This window comes from Myodes glareolus, chromosome 11, assembly GCF_982192425.1.
Source record: "Myodes glareolus chromosome 11, mMyoGla1.1, whole genome shotgun sequence".
NCBI lineage: Eukaryota > Metazoa > Chordata > Mammalia > Rodentia > Cricetidae > Myodes > Myodes glareolus.
This window is the reverse complement of record NC_142036.1, coordinates 62,332,003-62,357,936: the sequence shown is the minus strand read 5'-3', so window position 1 is coordinate 62,357,936 and position 25,934 is coordinate 62,332,003.

Sequence of the window (25,934 nt, the reverse complement as noted above, 5' to 3'; positions counted from 1 at the left end):
GGTCTCTGTCTCAATCTCCATCCATCAACGGGTGAAGGTTCCCTCTGGTCTTGCCTTCTTTGCTCACGTTCTCTTTCCTTCTGCTTCTCATTTGGACCTAGGGAGTTAAGTCCAGTGTTCCAATGTGGGTCTCTGTCTCAATCTCCATCCATAGCCAGATGAAGGTTCTATGGTGATATGCAAAATATTCATCAGTATGGTTATGGGCCAAGGTCGGTTCAGGCACCCTCTCCTCTGCCCAGAGAACAATCTGGGGATCTCTCCTTGGAACTGGGATCCCCTTTATAATCAAGTCTCTTGTAAACGCTAAAATGACTCCCTTAGTTGAGATATATACTTCCCTGATCCCATATCCATACTTCCTCCCTCCCCGAATCCCAATCCCCCAAGCTTTCCCCATTCCTCCCCTTCTCCCTAACCCTCTCCCCTTCCAACAACCCCCCCCCACCTCCACATGCACCCGAGGTTGCCTGGCACTTTTGTCTACTTCCAATCTCCAGAAAGATAACTACATGATTTTCTTCAGGTTCACCTTCTTATTTAGCTTCTCTAGGATCATGAATAATAGTCTCAAAGATCTTTAATTATGGCTAGAATCCACTTATGAGTGAATACATACCATATTCCTCTTTTTAGATCTGGGTTATCTCACTCAGTAGAGCATTTTCTATGTCCATCCATTTGCATGCAAAATTCAAGATGTCATTGTTTTTTACCGCTGAGTAAAACTCTAATGTATATATGTTCCACACCTTCTTTAACCATTCTTCTATTGAGGGACACCTAGGTTGTTTCCAGGTTCTCGCTAATACAAATAGTGCTGCTATGAACATAGTTGAACAATTGCTTTCGTTAGGTATGATAGGGCATAACTTGGGTATATTCCCAAGAGTGGAATTGCTGGGTCTTGATGGAGGTTGACTCCCAGTTTCCTGAGAAACTGCCACACTGATTTCCACAGTGGCTGCACAAGTTTGCATTCCCACCAACAATGGATGAGAGTTCCCCTCTCTCCACATCCTCTCCAGCATAGGCTATCATTGGTGTTTTTGACTTTAGCTAATCTGACCGGTGTAAAATGGTATCTCATAGTTGTTTTGATTTGCATTTTCCTGATCGCTAAGAATGTTGAACATGACTTTAAGTCATAATGGATAATTTTTCTAATGTGTTCTTGGATTCGGTTTGCCAGTATTTTATTGAGAATTTTCGCGTTGATGTTCATGAGTGAGATTGGCCTGTAATTCTCTTTCTTGGTTGTGTCTTTATGTGGTTTTGGAATCAGGGCAACTGTAGCTTCATAAAAAGAGTTTGGCAAAGACTCTTCTGTTTCTATATTGTGAAATACATTAAGAAGTATAGGTATCAGCTCTTCTTGGAAGTTCTGGTGGAATTCTGCAATGAAACCATCTGGCCCTGGGCTTTTTTTGGACAGGAGGTTTTTGATAACAGCTTCTAATTCTTCGCGACTAACAGGTCTATTTAGTGTGTTCACCTGGTCTTGATTTAACTTTGGTAAATGGTATTTATCTAAATACCAATCCATTTCTTGTACATTTTCCAACTTTATGGCATATAAATTTTCGTAGTAAGATCTAATGATTCTCTGAATTTCCTCTGTGTCTGTGGTTATGTCCCCTTTTTCATTTTTGATCTTATTAATTTGAGTGTTCTCTCTCTGCCGTTTGATTAGCTTGGCTAGGGGTTTGTCAATCTTGTTGATTTTCTCCAAGAACCAACTTTTTGTTTCGTTGATTCTTTGTTTTCTGTGTTTCTATTTTGTTGATTTCAGCCCTCAGTTTGATTATTTCCAGTCTTCTACTCCTCCTGGGTGAGTCTGATTCTTTTTTCTTATAGAGCATTCAGGTGTGATGTTAAGTTTCCAATGTGTGTTTTCTCCGTTTTCTTTAATTGGGCACTTAGTGCTTTGAACTTTCCTCTTAGCACTGCTTTCATTGTGTCCCATAGGTTTGAGTATGTTGTGTCTTTATATTCATTAAATTCAAGGAAGACTTTTATTTCTATCTTTATTTCTTCCTTGACCCAGGGATGATTCAGTAGTTGACTGTTCAACTTCCACGCGTTTGTAGGCTTTCTGGTGTTCGAATTGTTATTGAATTCTAACTTTATTTCATGGTGATCCGGCAAGACACAGGTGGTTACTAATATTTTTTTGTATCTGTGGAAGTTTGCTTTGTTACCGAGTATGTGGTCAATTTTCGAGAAGGTTCCATGAGCTGCAGAGAAGAAGGTATATTCTTTCCTATTTGGGTGGAATGCTCTATAGATATCTGTTAAGTCCATTTGATTCAATACCTCTAATAATTCTCTATTTCTCTGTTGAGTTTCTGTCTGATTGACCTGTCCATTGGTGAGAGAGGTGTGTTGAAGTCTCCTACTATTAGTGTGTATGGTTTGATGACTGCCTTGAGTTCTAAAAGTTTTTCTTTTACATAAGTGGGTGCTTTTATATTAGGGGCATAGATATTCAGGATTGAGACTTCCTCCTGATGAATTGTTCCTGTTATGAATATGAAATGTCCATCTCCATCAATTCTGATTGATTTTCGTTTGAATCAATTTTGTCAGATATTAGAATGCCACACCTGCTTTTCTTAGGTCCGTTTGCTTGGAAAACCTTTTCCCAACCTTTCACTCTGAGTAGGTGTCTGTCTTTGTGGTTGAGGTGTGTTTCTTGTAAACAGCAGAATGTTGGATCCTGTTTTTGTCTCCATTCTCTTAGTCTGTGCCTTTTTATATGTGTGTTGAGTCCATTAATATTAAGTGATATTAATGACCAGTGGTTGTTGATTCCGGTTATTATTTGTGTGTGTGTGTGTGTGTGTGTGTGTGTGTGTGTGTGTAGTAGAGTTTGTGTGTTTCTCTTCTTTGTGTTGTGGTTGTGAAGGGTCGCTAGATGTCTGGGTTATTGTAGGCAGTGTTGGCAGAGTTGGATTCCTTGGGTTGCGATTTTCCTTCTATTACTTTCTGTAAGGCTGGATTTGTGGCTACGAATTGTTTAAATTTATTTTTATCCTGGAATATTTTGTTTTCTCTGTTGATAGTGAACAATAGCTTGGCTGGGTATAGTAGTCTGGGTTTGCATCCATGGTCTCTTAGTTTCTGCAGTACCTCTATCCAGGACCTTCTGTCTTTCATGGTTTCCATAGAGAAGTCTGGTGTAAGCCTGATAGGTTTACCTTTATAAGTTACTTGACCTTTTTCCTTTGCAGCTCTTACTATTCTTTCTTTAATCTGTATGTTTTTTTTTTATTTTTGATTATTATATGGCGAGGAGATGTTTTTTGTTTTTTTGTTTTTTGTTTTTTTGATCCAGTCTATTTGGTGTTCTGTATGCTTCTTGAACCTTCATGGGAATATCGTTCTTTAGGTTGGGAAAGTTTTCTTCTATAATTTTGTTGAATATATTTCTGGGCCTTTGATCTGCAATTCTTCTCCTTCTTCAATCCCTATTATTCTTAGATTTGGTTTTTTTCATTGTGTCCCAGATTTCTTGAATGTTTTGTGATGAGAATTTGTTGGATTTGCTGTTTTCTTTGATCAGAGCATTTATTTTCTCTATGGTATCTTCAGAATCTGAGATTCGTTTTTCCATCTCTTGTATCCTATTGGTTATGCTTGATTCTGTAGTCTCTGTTCATTTACCTAGATTTTTCATATCCAGCCGACCCTCGTTTTGAGTTTTCTTCATTACCTCCATTTCAGTTTTCAATTCTTGAACTGTTTCCTTTTCCTGTTTGATTGTTTTCTCTTGGTTTCCAAGGGTATCATTCCCAAATTTACTCATTTCTTCAAACTTTCTGTTATACTTCTCATCCATTTCTCTACTCATTTCTTCAAACTTTTTGTTATACTTCTCATCCAGTTCTTTAAGGGAGTTTTTCATATCCTGTTTAAGGGACTCTATTGCTTTCATAATGGCACTTTTATTCCACTTCTTCTGGATTAAGGTGTTCAATTCCTTCTATTGTAGGGTCGTTGGGATCTGGTATTTTCATGTTGTTTTTCAGATTGTTGGAGGAGGTCTTGCCTTGGTGTCTGCCCATCTCTTCCTTCAAATGCTCTCTATTGGTTCTTCTGATATCGGGTCAGGTTCCCTTGTCGGGCAGGGACTTCATTGACAGAAGGCCTACCTTTCCTCAAGCAGGCTATTGAAACAGAGGCACTCCCTCCTTCTGGGTTGTGCCTACATCAGCAAGGCAGCTGAGCTGTGGAAATTTTATGGCCCCAGGGGGAAGGGAGAAATATAGGAAGGTGTACCTGGATGGAAGCTGGGATGGCAGGCGGGAGAGCTTAGCAGGGTGGAGCCACCATTGCAGGGTGACCTGGGGGTCTAAGGGGTAGGGGAAAGTCTGAACTCTTCCTTGTCGGGCTCCTGCCGTGGGCCAGAAGCAAACTCACCCCTCCGATGGCTGTCTGCTAGAAGTCCCCTACTAACATCTTTTTTCTTCTTCTAATTCCATGTCTGGCAGTGTGGCTGGGTGGCTATTCACTTCTTTTCTTTCTCCTTGATCTCTCTTGCTCTCTTTTATTCTTACCCAGATTTCTCCTATTTATTTTTTCTGCCTGCCACTCCCGCCCTTTCTTTCTCCTGCCTTGTTATTGGCCATTCAGCTCTTTAATAGACCAGTCAGGTGTTTTAGGTAGGTAAAGCAATGCAGCTTAAAAGTTAAACAAATGGAGCATAAAAGAATGCAATACAAATCAATACAACTTTGAGATATGATCTGACCCCAGTCAGAATGACCAAGATATAAAACACCAATGATACCTTATGCTGGAGAGAATGCAGAGTAAGGGGAACATTCCTCCATTGTTGGCAGGATTACAAACATGTATAGTCACTTTGTAAATCAGTGTGGCAGTTTCTCCGAAAATTGAGAATCAAAAATACCTCAAGACCCAGCAATACCACCCTTGCACATATACCCAAAAAACACACACTCAACTCTGTGGGCATTTGCTTAGCTGTGTTCTTTTCAGAATTATTTGTAATAGGCAGGACCTGGAAATAACCTAGATGCCACTCAACCAAAGAATGGATAAAGAAACTGTGATACATTTACCCGATAAAACACACTCACATGTTGATATTTGCAGGCAAATGGATGTAACTAGAAAAAAAAATTATCCTGAGTGAGGTAACCCAGACCCAGAAAGACAAACATGGTATGTAATCAGTTATAAGTGGATATTAGACATAAAGCAAAGGATAAATATGCCAATAGTCCACAAACCCAGAGAGCCTAGATAATAAGACGAACCCTAAGAGAGACATACATGGATTCCTCTGGCAAGGGAAATTAGACAAGGTTTCCTGAGAAAATTAGAAGTGTGTGTGCGGGCAAAGGGAGGGTAGAAGGAGAGGAAGAGGGCGAAAAGGAGGGGAAGGAGAACATGAGGGAACAGGGTAGTTAAGGAGAGCAAGAAAAGACATATCTTGATAGAGGGAGCCATTATATGGCAAGCAAGAAACACAGAACTAGGGAAATTTCTAGAAATCCACAAGAACGACCCCAGCTAAGACCCTAAGAAGTAATGGAGAGGGTGCCTGAACTGGCCTTCCCCTGTAATCAGATTGATGAATTCCTTAGTTGTTATCGTAGAACCTTCATTCACCAGCTGAGGGAAGAACATGCAAAGATCCACAGCTAAGCAGTGGACCAGTCCAAGAGAGGGAGGAGCAATAATATGAGCAAAGGGATCATGACCATAATGGCGATATGCACAGAATTAGCTGACCTAAGCTCGTGAGAGCTCACTGACTCTGGACTGATAATGGGGGATCCTGCATAAGAACAAACTAGGCCCATTGAATATGGGTGATATTTGTGTGGATTGGCCAGTCTGTGGGAACCACAAGCAGTGGGACCAAAATTTATCCCTAGTGCTTGAACTGATATTTTTGAACCTATTCCTTTTTTTGGGAATACCTTCCTCAACATAGATATAGTATGGGGGGCTTCAGTTCTGCCTGAATGTGATGTTTCAGACTTTGTTGACTCCACTTGGGAAGCCTTACCCTCTCTGGGGAGTGGATGCAAGTTGGAGTAGGGAGGAAGTTGGGGAGAACAGGAAGAAGGGAAGAAGGGGGAACTGGAATAGCATGTAAATGAAAAACAGATAGTTTAAAAAGTAATAAAAAGGACTGCAACACATCTTTGTCTGATTAAACAAATGTTCCACAGCATAAACAAATGTAAAACATCTTAAAACAATATTCCACAACACTATCATGCTCATTTTTTATTTTACTTATTTCTTTTATTTTTGAGATACAATGTAATTCCTCCTTCCCTTTATTCCGATAAAATCCTCTTATATACTTACATACTCCTTCCTATTATGTTTCAAACTTATGGGCTTTTTATTCATTGTTTTTATATACATAAATATGTAAGGATCTTTTTTTGCACGTATGAATAACTAATTTGGTGAGATCTTTCCTGGGGAAGACTGGTTTTTCTGGTCTCAGAAATTCTAAAATAACTTACTTCATTGTGGAGTGTTGAGGTTTCTTGATTTGTCCCTCATCCACAATAATAGCATGTCTATTATGGTATTCTTTGTTTATCTAAGGTCTATGCAGTAAACTTGGCGAGAAATTATGGGCATAACTTCTGACAGTACGGGGAGATACAGTCTCATAGCAAACTCCCTGAACCTTGATCTATGTTACTTGCAACTCCTGTCCTTTTTCAATGTTCCCTGAACATTAGGTGACAAAATTGTTTTGCAAATGTATCTTTTGAGAATATGCTCCATAACTCTGCATTTTTGGTTGTTTAATGGTTTCTTTTATTGAAATGAGAAGTTCTCTTGATTACAGGTGAGAATCACACTTATTAGTGGGCATAAGTGAAAATACTCAGAATACAGGTAGGGACTATTTAGGATTATTAATATATTTATTGTAGGTTCTTCTTCAAGTTCCATGATTTGGTAGTCATCTAGGATTTTAGTACCAGTCACAATTTTCCTCTTGTGGAGTGTGTGTTAAGTATGATAGAGAGATCTTTTTCTTACTATCAAGGTATAGTTTCCACTATTGTACAATTAAGATTATTGTAATATGGTAGCCATTCTTGTGGTTTGTAAGCATTTCAATTAGGTAGTACTGTTGACTGATTATTTGCTTTTGCAGATTACATAGCATCTCCTAGAACTAGGGAAGCTACTCATTATGGAGAAGCAATTCAGGTCAGTTTCAGCTCTGGGGAATGTTTGTGAAGTGTATGGTACCTCAACCAATAAGAATTTACCTTCCTCCTCTGTGGAGCAGCCAAAGGCTATAGCAATAGAGTGCAATATTTTCAAATCTCTTGGACAACTGACCAACAAATTTAATGAGGGCTGCTCATGCTTTGTGATAGGGTCCTTATCATATGGTCTTTGACTCTTGGGGTTATCAATGTCAGCCCAAATGAAAAAATTTCATATATATATCACATATTATGTGTATTATATGTATTTTTTGTTAATTGAAGACCTACATGTATTGTCAGGTGATTAATAGTATGATTTTTTATCACTTTTCAGATATTCTTATTGGTACTTTACCATCCTCTCTTGTTTTTCTGTATTTATTTCCCTCCCTCCCTAATTAGAGCACTGTTACACAGACACTATTTTCTTTGGAGTAACTGTAGAAATCAGAAAAGTAAACAGACTCCATTTCCTGGGTTTGCAATGAAAAATCCCCAGAGCTAGGGCATGACTACTAGTCAAGGGAACTGCTATATAAGCTGACTGGGAACAAAGTAAAATTGGCATTCTTGATTCAAGAGTGACCCATGTCTCTGTGTTCTTTAATCCCTAACCACAGTTCCAGGTTGTATAGGCGCCACATGCCAACTTTTTAAAGTAATGAGCAACACCTACATGAATATCAAATCTATATCCTGGACAGGAAATCATAATAGGTTAATTATGAATCTGGGTTGAATCAAGAAAGACCTTTAATTTCAACACTTTTGTGTTTTGATATTCATTTCAGCACTTTCATATGCATCTTGCAAGTCAAGGACACTCTTCTACAACTGTCGGTGAGCACTGAATTTAATATGCATTTGGTGTAATCCACATTTTTTTCAGGTTAATTTTTCTACTTGATTTATATTGAAAAACCTCCCCAAGAGTTTTAAGACAGGAAGAGAATATATCGAGATCATAGATTATTTTGATTAGGATTTACCTACAAAATGAGTTAAGCTGTTTCTGATCAACAAGATATTAAATAAGAAACCAGTTAGTGGTGTGTATTTAACAACTGAAAAGGGGATGCATCCCTTCTTTCTTCTCACTTCAATATTCTTAATATAAGTTTTGTTCAAAATGAAATGTATAGGCTTTTGAATCGTCTTCATCTGATGAAGACTGGATCTAGTATAACAACACTTAGCATGCGTCACATGTTTTATATTTTGTGTGTTGTTGCTTTTGATGACTGCTTGTAAAAACGGAAGAAAACTTGGATGAGAACAGAGAGGAAAATGGAGATTAAAAGCAACATTGGATTTAGGCTTTGGAATAATCACTGCTCTTTCACATACATTGGAAAATTACCTTGCCTCTACTACTTATTATATTACCCGACATAGTGAAAATCACAGATTTAAAAATCATATAATGGCTTGTGCTTCCTAAAAATTTATATAACAAATTTAAAAATGTGACTTTTGTAATTATGCAGAAAATGCCATTTTCCTGAAGCTCAGTCAGTAAAGGTATTTGCTGTCAAGCCTAATTTCCTGATTTCAAGTCTCAGAATACACTGGATAGGAAAGGAATTAATTCCAAAAGTTGTCTTTTGACATCCATTAAGTACGCTCTCTCACTCTCTTTCTCTCTCTGTCTGTCTCTCTTTCTCTCTCACACACACACATGCATGCAATTAATTAATTGATAGGTATTGTAAATATTATAATAAAATCATAAATTACAAGTATCTTTTTCTATGAAAAGTCAGTACAAGATAAATATGAGAGTCATGGGAAGAGCCTCCCTCCTTGAGTGGACAATTACTGGCTTTTAGAGGGACTATCAGAGACTTTAGTGATGCACTGGTGACAAACACAAGATAAGGAGGAAATTTAAAAATGTGTTCAGTATATTTCTGGCAATGAGAAACCATGGGAAGAATTTCCCTTAGGGAAAAGTATAATTCAGCATGCATTTAAATGTCATCTATAGTAAGAGGAAGAAAAAGGAAACAAAGCAGATTTTATCTCTTATACTCTACTAAGACTAGCTCTAATTTGGCAAAATAAATAAAAGATGACAGCTCTGAAAACTTGAGCTGAACTACTCATTGGAATAAATGGTGCAAGTGTTCAGGAAGTCAGTGTTTTCACCCGGAATTCACGTGATCTTTTCTCGTGGTTTGCCCCCACTTTATCCATCATGGTGTGGGGTCAGGTTTAAAATACATTTAAAAAGAATACAGTGTGACTTGATCCTTTTAAGCTTTTATTGATCATTTATTTAAATAAGCAAGGCAGAATATTTTACTTGGAGTCTTACATCATTCTTCCTTGATTTTCCTGCAAATTTCATCTCCTTCTTTCTAATCTCCCAAAGCTTGAGGATGACTGTATGATAAGAACATAATGAAAACTTTAAAATACAGGTTCTTTTTCCAGTGGGTGATATCAAAATCAGTAATATCATCTCTTCTCCACTATATTCAGTTGGCATTTCAAACATCCACCATTGAGAGAACTGAGACTGTACAAACCCTGGGAATTCTTCCAGTTTTGGAGCTTACTTTAAACTTATGACAGTTTCTTAGCAAAAGTAAGCACGCTGTTAACCTTTCACATCTGTCCATGATCACTACATTAATACCCTAATAATCACAAGTGTGCACTATTCTCTTTTAGTATTCCCAATGAGAAACATATAAAGTACATTATTTCACTGAATCTTCAGAAAGTTCATAGAGTATAGATACCAAAGGAAACTAAGGCTGTATAGTTAAATTCTCGATTTAATCTCAACTAAAAGTTTGCATTAAAGAGTCGTACTGTCCATATGGGATCACTCAAGACATATGTGAAGACTAGATACCAGTTTAAACTGAACGTGGTGTGTTGGGTGCCACATCTACAACTGTCATGCCGGTGTAGCAGAAATGCTGACTGGACGGACTGAAGCTGGAGGATTGGGGTTTGTGCTCCATGGAGTTTATGCCCCAGGCTGTCCATGGCAATCAACTGTGGTCCTGATACCACCTGAATTGCCAACTGCACTGACTCGACCCTCGCTGTCACTGGTACTGCTGAAGCTGTTTCTTTCTTAATCTTTTGTTCTATTCTCGTATTTTGCCAACACACCATGCTGTTCCAATGAATGAAACTGCTGAAAGCCTTTAAAGAAGTAGCTAGTTCTGGGAATTGGGGGTCATCGTTAGGATAATTCCTTAATGATGTGGAGCAGAAGGAGTTAGTCTTACTGGGAGAAACCTTAGAAGCCTTCTGCAGAGAAACAGTTACAGCAGCCCCTACTAGGCATCTGCCTGGGAAGACACATACAGCTGCAATTAGAAAGCAGATGGTGGATGCCCCCATGCTGACCCCAAAGTCTGGTAATTACCTTGATCCATTCCCATACACAGAAGGCCTATAAGGCCTTTCCTGTGGGCAAAAGAGGCCTAAACTGATAACAACATCTGAGCCTGGGAATCAGATAGAGAGTTGAGATCAATGGTGTAAAACAAGTCTCAGAGAAGTGTGAGATAATGTCTTTGAGCAACAACCACAGCTAATGTTTAGAATAGACAATGGACACATAAATTTGCTATTCTTGTTATATGAGAGTGCTGTTCCTTTTCTTTGTTTCTATTCTATGATCTGATGATGTATGTCTCTGCCAAGTTCCTTGATTGTAAAAGTATAAAAGCCTTAGGCTAATTAAAATGAAGCTACAGTAACATATTCAACCACATTGAGTGTGTTTGCTTGTCATTTCCTTCACCGTATCCTGAAATCTCCTGTCCCTTCGTCCTGTTTTCCCTCGGTCTGAGTGTCTCCATGAGAGACGGTCCATGGCAGTTGGGAAGTGGCTTCTTGGCAATGGCAATTTTGACGTGTATGAGAGAAATGAGCAGCAAATTCACGCTGTTGAATTTGCCCCTTTGAGAAAATGCATTTTGTTAATCGACAAACTTCAGTTCAACTCTGGGAAAAGAAACACACTTTTCTATACATGCTTGATTATTTTGCTATACTGTATTCTACAGAATTATTGTAATTTTAGGTTTTGTGGATTCATATCATCATCATCATTAGTACTAGTACTAGTGGTGGTTTATTATTTTAAAATTTTTGATCTTTTTGTAATAACAAAGAAGTTTATAAGTATTTCCATCTTGTTTTGATTTTTGTGCACTTTTGGCTGAACTGTCTCATATACATTTCTTCACTGCAGACACTTCTTTGGTTTATTAATTGCCAGAGCCAGCACCATCTTATCATCCTCACCAACATCACCATCATCATTATCACCATCATCATCATTCTAATTGATGCCATTGTCTTGTCATCTTCATAAGCAAGGCTTACTTTTTCTTGGGAACCTTGCTATTACTTCCAGAGTCAGATCACGTCCCAAATAAACCTAAGTAGCTCACACTGTCTTTCTTTCCATCTTCTGACTTTGTACACACCCCCAAGCCACTAAGTACTTTATGCTGGGCATTGGACCTGAACAACCTTTCTTCAGTTGTAAAACTACAGGTAAATTATTGATTTAAATTCAATGCTTTCAAATGACAAATGGCATAATTTATATTTGCAATGATTCTTATCTTGTCCAAGGGTATATGAAATGTTAACAATTATAATACTAATTGGATAAAACTAGGATGAATAAGAATCCATTTAGGAAATACAATGCCATTGATGTTTAATAAATGAGGGCGTAAACTGACTGAAGTACACACCAGCAATGGTACAGTTTACTCATGTTTATTCATGTCAGCAGTAACTCAAGGGGACTAGAAATGTCCCCAGGGGGCTCATGTCCCATAGAACACGGTACTAGCAACCATAAAAAAGTCAAGATAAATAAATAAATAAGCCTTTGCATTATAGCTAAAAACCTATACAAATCTATAATAAAATAGTTGCTACCATCAAAAGGATTTAGATTTAAGATGTTATTAAACCTACTCCAATTACTAACTGGAATTTCAGTATAAATGTACCAATTCTTTATATATATATATATATATATATATATATATATATATACACATACAATGGTCTTATGACATATATGTCTGTAAATTATAAATTTAAATGAATTTTCACACAGAATTTTACATTATCTTTACTGAACAATCAGCCCACATCATCTGTCTCCTTTATCACCCATACCTACCCTCTATCTTCCTAACAAACCTTTAGTCTTATCGTCATTTCTGTTTGTTTTGTTTTGTGACCTACAAGGTTAAAAGGTTTTTTCTTTTGAGTGCTTTCAATTTCTGCCTGAACTGATCAGCTGTGTGTACCACATTGAAGGTAGATTTCCCTTCAACTATAATATTTTGATAACAAATAATTTCATGACAAATTATTTGATAAAAAATAATACAGTAAAGAGGGGGATCTGACCACCTCTCCTTTCCAGGATTGATTGCTGATGGGTCATGAATGTGTGGTAGAACCCATACAGGTAATCCGCTGTTGTGAGTTAAAAGTTGAAGGTGGTATCAAATCTAGAGGATGGCATTTTTCAACCTGCTACTCTGTATCTTGACTTTTATGTCCGTCATGCTGCTTTTTCTCCAAGGTTCCCTGAACTTCAGAGAGTGTGTCAAGCATGCCTTGTTTAAGCCTAAACCCTCAATAATCATTGATTTTCAATATCATGTGCAGTCATAAGTTTTCACATTCATCTCCATTTATTCTAAGAAGAGTTTTCTTTGATAATTCTGAGAGAAGATTTCATTTACACAGAGATTTATCAGTCAGGTTGATGCTATATTAACTTAATTAAACAGCAGTAATACATTCCTCACCTGTGCCTATACCTTAACAAAACCTGCTTGGTGTCTGTACACACAGTTCTAGGCATGGATCTCCTGAACTCATGCGGGAAAGATTCAAATCCAACCACAGTGAAGTTAGTCAGCACCAGAATAGTCAAACCACTATTGAGGATAGGTGTCCTGCACCACAAACTGGTCTTTAGCTTCTTTAGGGTTCACAGAAGGACACACCTCATGATACCTTTTCTCCTCCAGTGTCATGGAAAGCATCTTCGGACACATTGAATGGTATATAAGGAATGAAATTTCCAACCTGCCTTCTCTATACCTTACAACCTCTTGCAGAATATTTGATCGCACTGTAAGAAGATGCGTCTCTGTCATTCCTCATCTGCCGAAGGCATCTTCTGATTGGTTTAATAAAGAACATATTAGCCAATAACTAGGCAGAAGAAGATAGATCAGACATTCAGGCAAAGTTTGGAACTCTGGGAATAATGTAATGTGGGAGATTTGCCAGTATGACATGGAGGAAGTCAGATGTACAGTCTAAGGGAAAGGTAATGAGTCACATAACAGATGTTGATTAATGTAAACAGATGAATTTAAGTTTTTAGAGTTAGTTGGGAAAAGAAACAGGTTAACATCTCGGTGTCATTATTTGGGAGCTGGCAGTCGGTAGTCCAAAGAAAGATACTCTATAACAGCCAGGTTGTGCCTTCTTTAATATCATCTCACCTCTGTTTATGGTGGGAAAACAAAAGAATAAAAAAATGTATGCTTATCTTGGGAGCCAGCAAAGCCTTCCTGAATAACTCTTGAGGAGGGATGTCACAATTATAAGTGAGTCCTGTAGTTCAGTAACTCACTGTTTCTAAGAACATTACCATCTAATGCAAGTGAGATGCCTAGTTAATTGTCTATTTGACACAACCCAGGGCTGTCTGAGAATGGAATCTCAATTATGAGTCAGCATGTTAGATTGGGTATCTCTGCAGGTAATTGTATTGATTTTTAGTTTTTGTAGGAGGGACCACCATTGTGTGAGTGGTCACATACTTTGGGAAAGTGTTTCTGAGCTGGTTAAGAAGGAGGGGGAGGGCAAGCCTTCCATGGCCTCTCTTATGTAGAGCATTATTCTATGATTTCTGCTTCAAGTTGCTGTTTGAATTCCTACCTCAACTCCCTTTAATGATGTACTGAACCTGTTTGGCAAATTCAACTCTTTCCTCCTTTGTAATATGTTTGGCTGTTTATTTGTCATAGAAACAGGATAGATCTGGAAAACAGAATAACACCTTCAATAACTCTAAGAATGTCTTTTCCATTTGATTATAAGATAGTAGGCCTTCATATTGTTTAGCTATACTCGCTATGTATGAGTTAGTTGTTCATAAGCCTTTGATACCCTCATGTCCTCACTACTACTACCGTGTACCATGCTTAGATATTTCAAACAAAATTACTCCCACACTTCACTAGTCCCCGCATTATATTCATGAACCTTCCTGCCTTCTCAGAGATTTCAGAGTTTATCTTTTTTCTTTTTGTTTCTGAGGGAGATACAGAAATGTCCTGAGGTTTGTGGTGGTAAATAAATAGATCCACTGAGGACAAGGAAATTATTATTGGATATCCACTGCCACTGATGTAGTAAACAAATCAAAAAAATTAATATATCCTGGTTTAATGAACAGAGCAAAATGACCCTCAGAAGGGCATGAGAGGAATCACATGGCAAATATGGCAGCCAGATATCAAGAGGCCTATAGGCATGGTCTTGAGAAACCCTGGGAAGGGGTTAACTCTTGGCAGGCTTTCAAGGGTGTGCAGGGTCTGGGGAGAGAGAGAGAGAGGTGGGACTTCTAACTAATCATCCCAAACTCTTTGGGTATATGGGTATCAGGTGCTTAGGTGAAGCTTCCACTAGAACATTTCAGACTTGTTGTGTTTATGGGTGCCAGGGACTCAGGTGGCAGGAGCTTTCAACATAATATTCCAGACTCTTTGGGTATATGGATGCCAGGGATGACGTAGAGCATCCACCAGAACACCTCAAGACTCCTTGATTATACAAATGCTGGTTGATATCTAGCTGCTTTCTGCAGGCATGGGACAATGTGTGGAGGGAGAGTCAGAAGCCAGTGGACTCATACTCAGCAGAAAGTATGGATGCAAACACATTTAGTTAACTAACATCCTAGAGATATCAGGCATCTGTTCCTTGAGGAGAAGGGAGAAGGCAAGCCATAAGGAGAAAAAAAAATGATTCTTATCATCTAGTCCTATAGACAGGGCTGGCCATCAGTAGTAGGAAAAATCCCAGAGAGAGTAGAATGAATAAAGTGTCCTGGTTGTAAAAAAGAGACAAGGAGAATGAGCAAGACATAAGAGCTGAGGTACCCTTTATTGGGACATCTTGGAAAACCAGGGCTCACTTACTATATAGATACCTACTTTAGCCTGGAGATGTGGTAGCAGCATTGGAGGTGATAGCATTCCAAAAGTGTTCTTCGGGAGTACCTGAACAATCATATCTGCTCTTTGACTGAAGGTGGTTAATGTTCATCCTGTAACTGTGTCAACAAGTTAGAAGATAATGGAGCTTTTATAAATGAGCATGTGTGAACACCTGCCAATATTTATCCAGTTGATATATTCAAAGATGTTTCAGGGGCTGGCACATCTGGAGGGCCTAGCTGGTGCAGGAGCAGGCGTTTCTGGAGGGGTCCTTTTGGGTTTGGTCTTGGCCCAGGCAGGAGAGAACCTGCAAAATACACTAGAAAATGAGTAGGGTCAAAAAATGGGCTCTGGAGACTAATATTAGTTTCTATCTTGCCAGATTTTTTTGACATAGTAGCAGAGTTCTTTTTCAGGAACCTACAGGTATCTCTAAGACAGCAGGAATAGATTTACATCTTGGTGTATAGCAAAAGGCTATGACTTTGGGTTAAAGTACATGAACATTTTTAGAAGACAACCAGAGGGAATTTAAAACGCTGAACCTCTGAAGTTACATCCGAAACTCATTAATCCTGGACTATAAGACCTGTAAAAAGAGGCACACCTGTCTGTACTTTTAGCAGGAAATTTAACTAATGATCTAATGAGCTGTGAGTACTCTAGCTATCAAATGCCATCACCTAGATCTGAAAGGGATAAGTAAGTGATCAGAAGAGTGATACCTTTCCAGCTACCTAGGCAATCCCAACTCTCCCCATGATGATTGGGGGACAAAAGTCCCAGAAGCAGTACTTGCCTTTAACTGCCAACTTTTCTGTGAAGAAGAAATGTGGGAAGATCAGCTTACATGTCTTGATAGGAAGGTACAATTAATTCCCAGTGTCCTGTTGTCCAGGCCAGGCAGATTCCAGGCAGCAGAGGTGAAAGGCAGTTTTCTTTTCCACTGTATGACTGACTTTGTCACATTTGAAGCAAAATGCAAGGTGGAAGTATTTCTGAGGCCATTCGTATTCTTGGGGTAGACACAGGATGCGGCCAGAAACTGGCATGTCTATCTATCATAAGAAGCTTTTTTTATTAAACATCACACTCTCATATATGTAAAGGAACTTGAGAATCAGGGTACCATCATCTGTCAGGTACATCTAAATGATAAATATAAGTTAAATTTGGGCACACAGTTTACCCAATCAGTTACAGTTTGCTCACTGACATTGGTAAGAGGCAAGAAGATTAGCAGGAATATTACAGTCTCTAGCTTTCACCAATGGACCTGAGACCTAGAGCATAATCCCAATATGTAGAAGGAAAAACCAAGTTTTAATATTTAATTACATGTTTTAAATCAGTTATATCAAGGTGTTTATTATTAGGTTACAAAACCTGGCTGCCAGTAAGATTCATCCCTGTACATGAATGTAAAGGTGCAGTTTTAATAACTCAGTAAATCAACATTGTTTTAAACTTTCTTTTATAAACTTTGTTTTTAAGAAAAGATAGTAATTAACATGCAAAAATATATTCAGTCCACTTTGCTACTCTTACTAATAATGACAGTGAAGTCATATAACCTTAGCCAAAATGAAGGAATCCATGTGGCCAGTCTTACTAAAGATGGTGGGAAAGTCATATGACCTCTGTCTCTGGCCTTAGTCAAAATAGTACCAGCCCATGAGTCTGGCTATACTTAATTAGAGTAGTGGAAGACCACGTGATGTTCTTCAGAACAGTTTCAATCTGGAGTCACAAGTCTTACAGATTTTAGAACAAGCAGGCATGCACACACAGGCATAAAACAAAGATGCCGTGGTCACTTTATTCACATATTTCCATCTATACATACTGAACAGTCAGGGCTTTTAATGGAAACAAAACAATTTCAACAAAAATACAAATAAATCTCTTCCCAGAAAACTGTGTCAGATGACCTACGTAAGCATCTTAAAGTAAGAGTTTATAGTATAAAGCATCAGAGAAAAGCAGAGGAAAGACAGTTCCTACCATGGCAGGTGGCAGGGCATTGTCTGCCGCAGTACTAGGCACAACGTGACACTGGAGCCTGGAGAATGAGGCACTGCAGAGGGAAAATTAATAGGCAGGGATAAACAAGGAAAATGGACTTGCTATAGTTAGAATAGGCAAGTAGAGTTACAGTATGGTACTGTAGGAAAGCAGGCAGACAGGCCGAAGGTACAGATCTATTACAGGAAGAATTCTTGCCAGTTCAGACAAATGCCACGGAAGCCTGCTGTCAAAGTCAAACTGTGTACCTTTCGGCAGGCCCTGCCAAAGGTATGCCAATAAGAAAACACAGGAGGGACAAGACATTTATTGTGTTTGGGGGAAAAGGAGTGAAAGGCCATCCCAAGGGAAATACATGAGAAGCAGGCAATCAGACTAACAGGGAACAAGGGAGATTGGAAGGGAATAGCATGGAAATGAACCAATGGTAGCACAGAACAGGATGGGAGAAAAGAACAGGGGAACTGGGATTTCAGAGGGCCAGGAGACATATGGAGGACACAGCTGGCTGCAGCTTAAGGCTATTGGGGGAGGGGAAGCAAACAACCACGTGTTGGACATGAAACAGAGTGTGGCTGCACCAGTCACCAGGGAGGCAAAGGCAAAATTAGAGTGAGCATCCAAGAAAGTAACACGTCAGAGAAAATGTGAAAGCAACTGGATGGAAACTTGAACTACTGGCAGGCAGAGAATCAAGGAGATGGCCCACAGGCAGAAGCTGGGAGCAGAGAAGAAGGGCAGGAAGTGGAAATAGAAGGGGAAGGAATGTAGTACTTAAGAACCTGCCTAGGGTAGCTCGAACCAGCATAAGGTGAGACAGCCCTAGTTTGTATATATTTCTGGGTGTCTGGGGAGCAAACTTGAACCTCGAAGTATTCTTTTAAAGCTGGAGGCCGGAGACTATGGCAGAGCATCCTATGAGAGTCTGAGGCGAAAATGATAGGAGGTTTAAGGTACCCCTGTGTGGGTTTTCTCCCAGACTAGGAATCCTAACAGGCAGGGACTGTACCTATCCCAGAAATGGGTATTCATCTGGCACTTCAGTGGCTTGACAAGTGAACTGGTAGGTGGAAAAGATCCTGAATCCCATAAAGGCCATTGGTTTGAAATTGGTAACTCACCGGGCAAGGCTGTCCAATGGCAGGGAAGGGAGAGTGGTTTTCCATGACCACATGGTCACTGGAAAACTCAACTCTTGTGTTTGGCACCAAGATGATTAGTTTTGAATCCCTGGTTATTGGAAATCTGCGGTTACTAAGGTAATAAACTAATTAAACTGAATTAATAAATTCAGGTTTAATAAACAGAGCAAGACACTCCTGGGTGACCCTCAGGTGGGCAGGAGGGGAAATCACATGAAAAATAAGGCAGCCATATCTGAAGAAGCCTTGAACAGCCCTGGGGAGGGGCTAATTTTGGCAGGCTTTCAGAAGGGAAATGTCACTGTTTGGTGGACTTACTGTGGGGGGCAGGGTCTGGAGAAGAGAGAGAGAGAGAGAGAGAGAGAGAGAGAGAGATTGATTGAGCTTCCACATAATCATTTGAGACTTCTTGGGTATCTGGTGCCAGGGACTCAGGTGGAACTTCCACCAGAACAGAAATATGTTCCCAGATGATTGTTCTAAGAAAGAACTCTTCTCCAGGACAAGTTTAAAATAGGTTAGGTTGCAGATTTCTTTTTTATGGACGATTATTTTCTTAGTTCTCAGACCCTGTCTTTAACTCTACCAATCAGTCACTTCAGTGCTCGGTGTTGCTGAAGCATGAGAAGCCCAACAGTCACATGGAGAGATTAAGGCTTTTCCCAGTGGGCAATAAACTCTATGCTTTCCTAAATGCCTCATGGATTCTCATCACATCTTTGATATAGTTTGCGTAACTTACTAAAAATTTAAATGTATAAAATTAGGGCAGAATCTCACGTTCTCTCCCTCTCTCCCTTCCACCCTTTCTCTCTTCCTCCTTTTCTTTTTCTCACTCTCTACTCAAATCTCTTCCCAGAAAACCGTGTCAGATTACCGACTTAAACATCTTAAAGTAAAAGTTTACAGTATAAAACAGCATAGAAAAGCATAGGAAAGACCATTCCTACCCTTGGCAGGTGGCAGAGCGTTGTAAGCCTCGGTGCTGTGCTCAGTGTGACACTTGAGCCCGGAGAAGGAGACACTGGAAGGAAAATGAGTAGGCAGGAATAAACTTGAAGAATGGACTTGCTATAGGTAGAATAGGCAGGTAGAATTACAATACAGTACTTTAGGAGAGCAGGCAGAACAGGCAGAAGGTACAAATCTATTACAGGAAGAATTCCTGCATAGTCAGACAAAATGCCACGGATGCCTATTGGCTTCCTTCTCCCTTGCTCCTTTTGCATGTGATTCTACCATTATTTTAGATATCTGTGCCACCACAGTCTAAAAACACCAAGGCAAAAAAACAAACAAAAAAAAATAAAAACAAGGCACTCCTTCTATTGACTGAGATAGGATCCTTTAACATTGCATTTCTAAGGTAAGCAGTGTGGTGAAAACTAAAAAAAAAAAATGGGTCTATGTGACAAAAAATGTATTTGGAATAGAGACTTCATTCAGAAGGAAATAAATATATTTCTGTATCTTTTCTTTCTTTCCCTCCCATCTTTTCCCTTCTAGTTCCATTTCTTCATATTTATTGGCAATAAAATAATCAATTAACAAGCTTAGTAAATGTGACAGAGTTTTAAACAAAAACACAACTATTGACATTTATGTATACCTTTTTGTATTAGTGATGTTAAATAACAGAAATTAAGATTTTTTTTCTTGGACCAGTCCTGATCCCTTATAAATCATCAGCTAGAAATTTAGGCAAATACATGCATGGTAATAAGAATTCTAGGAGACAAAGAATGCAATCAACACAATAAGTTTTTTTTTGCTTAAATACATTTTTTATTTTACATATCAATCCCAGTTCCCTCTCCCTCCCCTTCCCCAGCCCTCCACCTCCTCCCTTCTCGCTCACCATCCACTACTCAGAGGGCCTCCCCTGGGGAAGTCAACACAACCTGGCATTCTAGTTTGAGGCAGGGCGAAGTCCTACTTGTCAGAATTTTAATTTAGTTTTATTTCTCTTTAAATTACTAATATTTAAGTAATATTTCTATATTTTAAAATATTATTGCTATCCTCTCATTTGTAAAAGAGAAGTAAGGTGATCAAATGTGCTAAGGATACATGCACTATTTCTATGAGAATATTTTAATAGATGTGTTTTTTGAAAAATGAATGCCGTGGTTTCTTATTAGTGTAAAATCATGTTTGATAGGGACAGGGAGAGCTGAACTGATCTTGCACTTGATTCTCAGGCTGTTGAGAGAGACATTATAGCTTCTAATAGTCAACATAGTGAATGGGAAATTCAAAGGGGAGACTGTTTAATTTGCAGTTCCATAATAATTTAATGATATCACAAAAGAACTTTAGTTGCACGCTTAAGAAAATATACTTGCTTCTTATATGGGAATTTCAGTGTTCTTATGCATGTGTGTCTGTCTGTTTGTGTGTGTGTGCTGTATAAGTGTGTGTTTGTATGAATGTGTTTACATTGGTGTATGCATATATGTATGTACATGTGTGCCCCTATGTGCCTGTCAGGTCTGTGTTGCATGAGTATGTGAGTGGTGTGTCTTTGCTTATGTGTATGCATTTCTTTGTTTTATATGTACTGACATGTTCATATATATGTGCAGATTTTTGTTGAAGCATATGCCTATGTGTGCTACTGTGCAAGCCAAAGGACATTGACAGGTGTCTTCCTCAATTACCCTTCACCTTTTTAAAGGCCATTACTTTCATGGAACCTAAACTCACAGATTAGGTTAGACTTGTCCACCAGTCAGCCTAAAGGATTCATCTGTCTTTACCCAACATTATGGTTTCAATGTGTGTTGTTTTGCTTAACATTTTCTCTGGGTGTCAGAGATTATTCTGAGGTTATTGTCTTGCTTACTAATCATGTTACAAACTGAATCATCTCTTCATACCCATGATCATGTCTTTACTTAAGTAATATAACTAAGATATATTTGGTAAATCCTTGTCTTTTAATATGTTAATATTTTGTGATCCTGCCAATTAAATAAAAAAGCAAATTGTTGTTTTACAAATTGAAATTTTACTAAAAACCATATGAAATTGAGGGATTAAAAAGTCATAATCAAATACCCTAGAAATGAATGCCTCCACAGTGCATCAAAGCCCACAGTGTATAATTCTGCGAAAAACAGTGCCAACGGCTCAGTTCACAATAAGGATGCTCAGAGTTACAAAAAAACAAAGCTGTAAACATGGCCTAATAAAATAAGTTATCTAGAGACGGAGAAAATGTATTCTGTATGAAATGTTTTGTACGGATCTCGTGGGATTCCTTTCAGCTCCACAACTAGACTGTCTTTCCTAACTGGGGCTGTTCTCCTGGGATAACCCTGGTGGGTTTTAGCTTTGATAGAACAGAACAGAAGCAATGAGGATGTGGAGCCTGATTGGATCTCCACTCTAGGGATGCTGCCTTGTAAGCTGTTCAGTAGAATTTCAAAATAAACAAAATGCAGGGTTTTTGAAATGTAAGTAAAACCGGCTTGAAAAATCAGAGGAAAGATTGCCTCTGCGTGGTGATAATGTTAGTATTTTAAAATCAGGGTCTTAAACCTCCCTACTCAAGTCACACCTTTGGATTTAATGACAGAAGGTTAATAATAATTCTTATCCTATTAGTAGATTCAGATTTATCTTACCTGAGTTAGATCTTGTTCTCGGATCTGAAGGTATGGACTTAATAAGATCTTGATAACATAATTGCTTTCAATAACTTTAAATAGATTTGATATTTTCTCCTATAGGAAATGTAGTCCAAAAAGTGGTCAGATAATAGAATAGTACTTCAGAGTACAGCAAAACAATAAAGGCATGCATAAGCAAAATAGTACTTTACCAAACCTGGGTTATCTTTCACAGTTACTCGTTATTTTTTCTTTGTATAGGATTTTCCACAAATTAACCAAGTACTCTACAATTGAAGCATGGAACTATATCCTCAGTCCATTTTATATTCTAACAAAAGCTTTCATTATATTTCCAAGTGTGGCCTTGAACTCTTGCTGTAGTCCAGGTTGGGTTAGCTCAAAAGGTTGACCAAGCTGGCCATGAATTTGTTTTTTCCTTACCACAGCCACTGTACTTTCTGGATTTTAGGCCTCAATAATTTGTATTGAGTTATTGTGCGTAAAGAAAGAATCCACATTCATGGCATAACTATGCATGGAATTAAACATTTGCTTCAACATAATTTGGTTTCAAGATTTTCTTCTAGTGATAAGTTACAATTTACAATCATATACCCAGCACTAAACTTTGATCAAATTACCAGGAAAACATATTAACAGAAAATGTTGAATGTTTTCACAACACCGATATATGTTCATATTCATTGAATATATAACAAATATTGGAATTACTCTAATGATAACATATGGTTTGATTTTCCTCAATAATCTTTATGTGCGTTACCTTTTATTCTTTATCTTGAGAATGTTGCTAGTAATTTCCTTCCCTCTGTTCTCCTAACCTCCAATCTTGTATACCATCATGTGACATGAATTTGAAAATTTACGGTTTTTTTTGTTACTGTTGTTGGTGATTTTGTTTTTTTTTTTTTTTACTATTCATTCCTAATTTTCATTAATATGTAATAATGGCAAAAAACTTTCAGATAATTAAAAGACTATAAAATTCATATTTTATTAATTATTTTTTCTCTCTTTTTTTTAAAAAAAAACTGCAGTTTCCCCTCTCACCTCTCCTCCTCTTTCCTCCCATAGCCTCCCCTGTAACACCCTTCCACTCCTCTTCCTTCTCTGTTCAGAAAGGGCCAGGCCTCACAAGGACATCAGCAAATCATGGCACAGCTTAGTAGTTAGGAGCATTGGCTGATTTTTCAGAGATCCTAAGTTCAATTTCCAGCAGCCACATGGTGGCTCACAACTGTCGATAGTGGGATCTGGTGCTCACTTCTTGCATTAAGCTGTACATGCAGATAGAACAGTCATATACATAAAATAAATAATTTGTAATTTTTAAAAGTAATACCCTGTTGTGTCTTCAAAAATAAAACTGATACTCATGCACAAATAAACAAAATGGAGAATAAGTAAAAAATATCTACAATCTCACATGCTCCAGCAAAATAAAAGAGTAATATTAAGCTTACATTTTTCAGTCAGTTTTGAATATAGATAACAAAGTGCCCTTAGAGGAAACATAGAGGAAATGTGAGGACAATCTACAGCATTCAGAAAGAGTGTACCTGAGAGACATGGGTAAACTTTCATAGGTCCATCAGGTGCTGTGAGTGAGGCTTGGCGCGTGAAAAGTCTCAAATAGAAGTTTTGAGCAATAAAATAGTAGTTCACTAATAAGTAATTTTTCTTGTAATTGGCTTGGAAAAATTGCTACTGTCTAATATTATTCATAAGTCCATAGATAGCAATAAAATGTTTCCTGTACCTTGATAGAACTTCCCATTTTAGAGGAAGCAGTGCAGAAAAAGAGGGGGTTTGCTGGACATAAGCAGGCATTGTCTCTGCTTGCATTGTATGTAGTGTAGTCAACATTCACTTGCATATATTAAATAATTCAGATTAGAATTTAGTTTTATTAAAGCACTTGAGATATATACTCAAAAATCCAAATCTGAACTTTATTCACGTAAAGTGAAACTTCTAAAACAGTTTGACAAAAACAAAAGGAGTGATATAACTTGTATTTTAGACAAGAAATACAGTTGGTGTCTGAATTAGGACAAGCTGGGGGAGAAGACAGAAAGGGAAACAATAGAGTTAACAGTGATTGTTATTTTTTTACCTAGTTCTTTCCTTATTGCTATTTCCCCATTCTATAAAGCAACGTGTCACTTGCTTCCCTTTCACTGACTCTGGCTATTTTAATTGTCAATTTTTATTTACGTAGTAGCTTTCTCAACTATATGCATTTTCATTGTTATTGATAATCTTATGCATGAGTATTGTATTTACATTATTTTTATCCCCTTGCTTTCCACTTCAATCAGTTCTTGTGTTCCCCAAACTCCTCATCACTTTTAGGACCTTTTCTTTGAAATTATTTTACATATAAGTGCATAGGCCTGTTGAATTCCTGTAGTGTTTATTGCCCATGTGGATTTGTTTAGATCTGATCACTTTGGATTGAGCAACTTACCAGGGGGTTCATCTTTGGAGAAGACAAGAGTCTTACTCTATCAGCAGTGTTAATTTCCTGCTGCTCCTCATCGAGGGTTAGCGCTTTGTGAGTTTCTTTATCCTTGTTGACATGTTAACTGGTATATTGTACAGATGATTGCACAGACCTTGTTTAGATGTCTGTGGTTTTTGCTGTTGTTGTTGTTGGTGGTGGTGGCCTTTTTTTTTGCCATAGATACAGCATACCTGCCATATACAGAAGAGACAATTTTACACCTGACATCCTTTTCTTCTGGCACCTTTCAAGCACAGTTCATTAATGTTCTAAAAACTCTGAGAGCAAGTAGAGTAGGAAGTCTGTTCCTCCCTTGTCTCTGTTCTCCCCTAAACTCTCTACATGCCACTCCTAAGTTCATTTCCTATTCCTTTTTTCTTTACAACCCACTGACCAATTAGAGCTGTCATCCTGTGCATCCACTGGTGTGTAGATAATCTCCAAGGAGACAAATGTGTATAATGTCAGTCTGTCTTCTGAATATGCATCCTTATACTCATAGAGTGGTGCAGCCCTCATCCCTTTTCAGTTAACATAAAGACTCCCAATGAGTTTAAGTGCAGGGAATAATAGACTGTGACTATCCCAGATAGCTTTATTTTGCCTTCATCACAAGAATAAGAGGCATGCTTAAAGAGAGAACATTATGTTTATTAGAGCCAAGGGGGGAGGATTGCAGCAAAATAGTGACTTATGAAAAGGATGGGGCTGTTGGACCTGTAAATTCACAGCAGCTGTGGATATCTACGTAAGACTTGCACAGTATCTAGTTAATCAACACTTCAGCATGGGTGGCGGAGGGGATTGTTAATGACTCCTGGAGGAATGAGAGCCAGTTTTCTTTGTGGTATTTTCTGGATATAAAATACAGCACACACACACACACACACACACACACACACACACACACCAATAATATCAATAAAGAAAAAATGCATATCAACTTCAAGAATATATTATTATAGAATAAAAGGTAGAAAAATAGTGAATGACAAAATATAGATATTATTAATATCAAAATGAAGGGATGGAGCATACATTGTAGAGTAGGCCTTAGACAAGCTGAGGCCTGAAGGACTATAGTACTATGATAATAAGAGAATTGGTTGTTGAAGTGTTGTAATAAAAACTTGAAACAATATCAATTAATA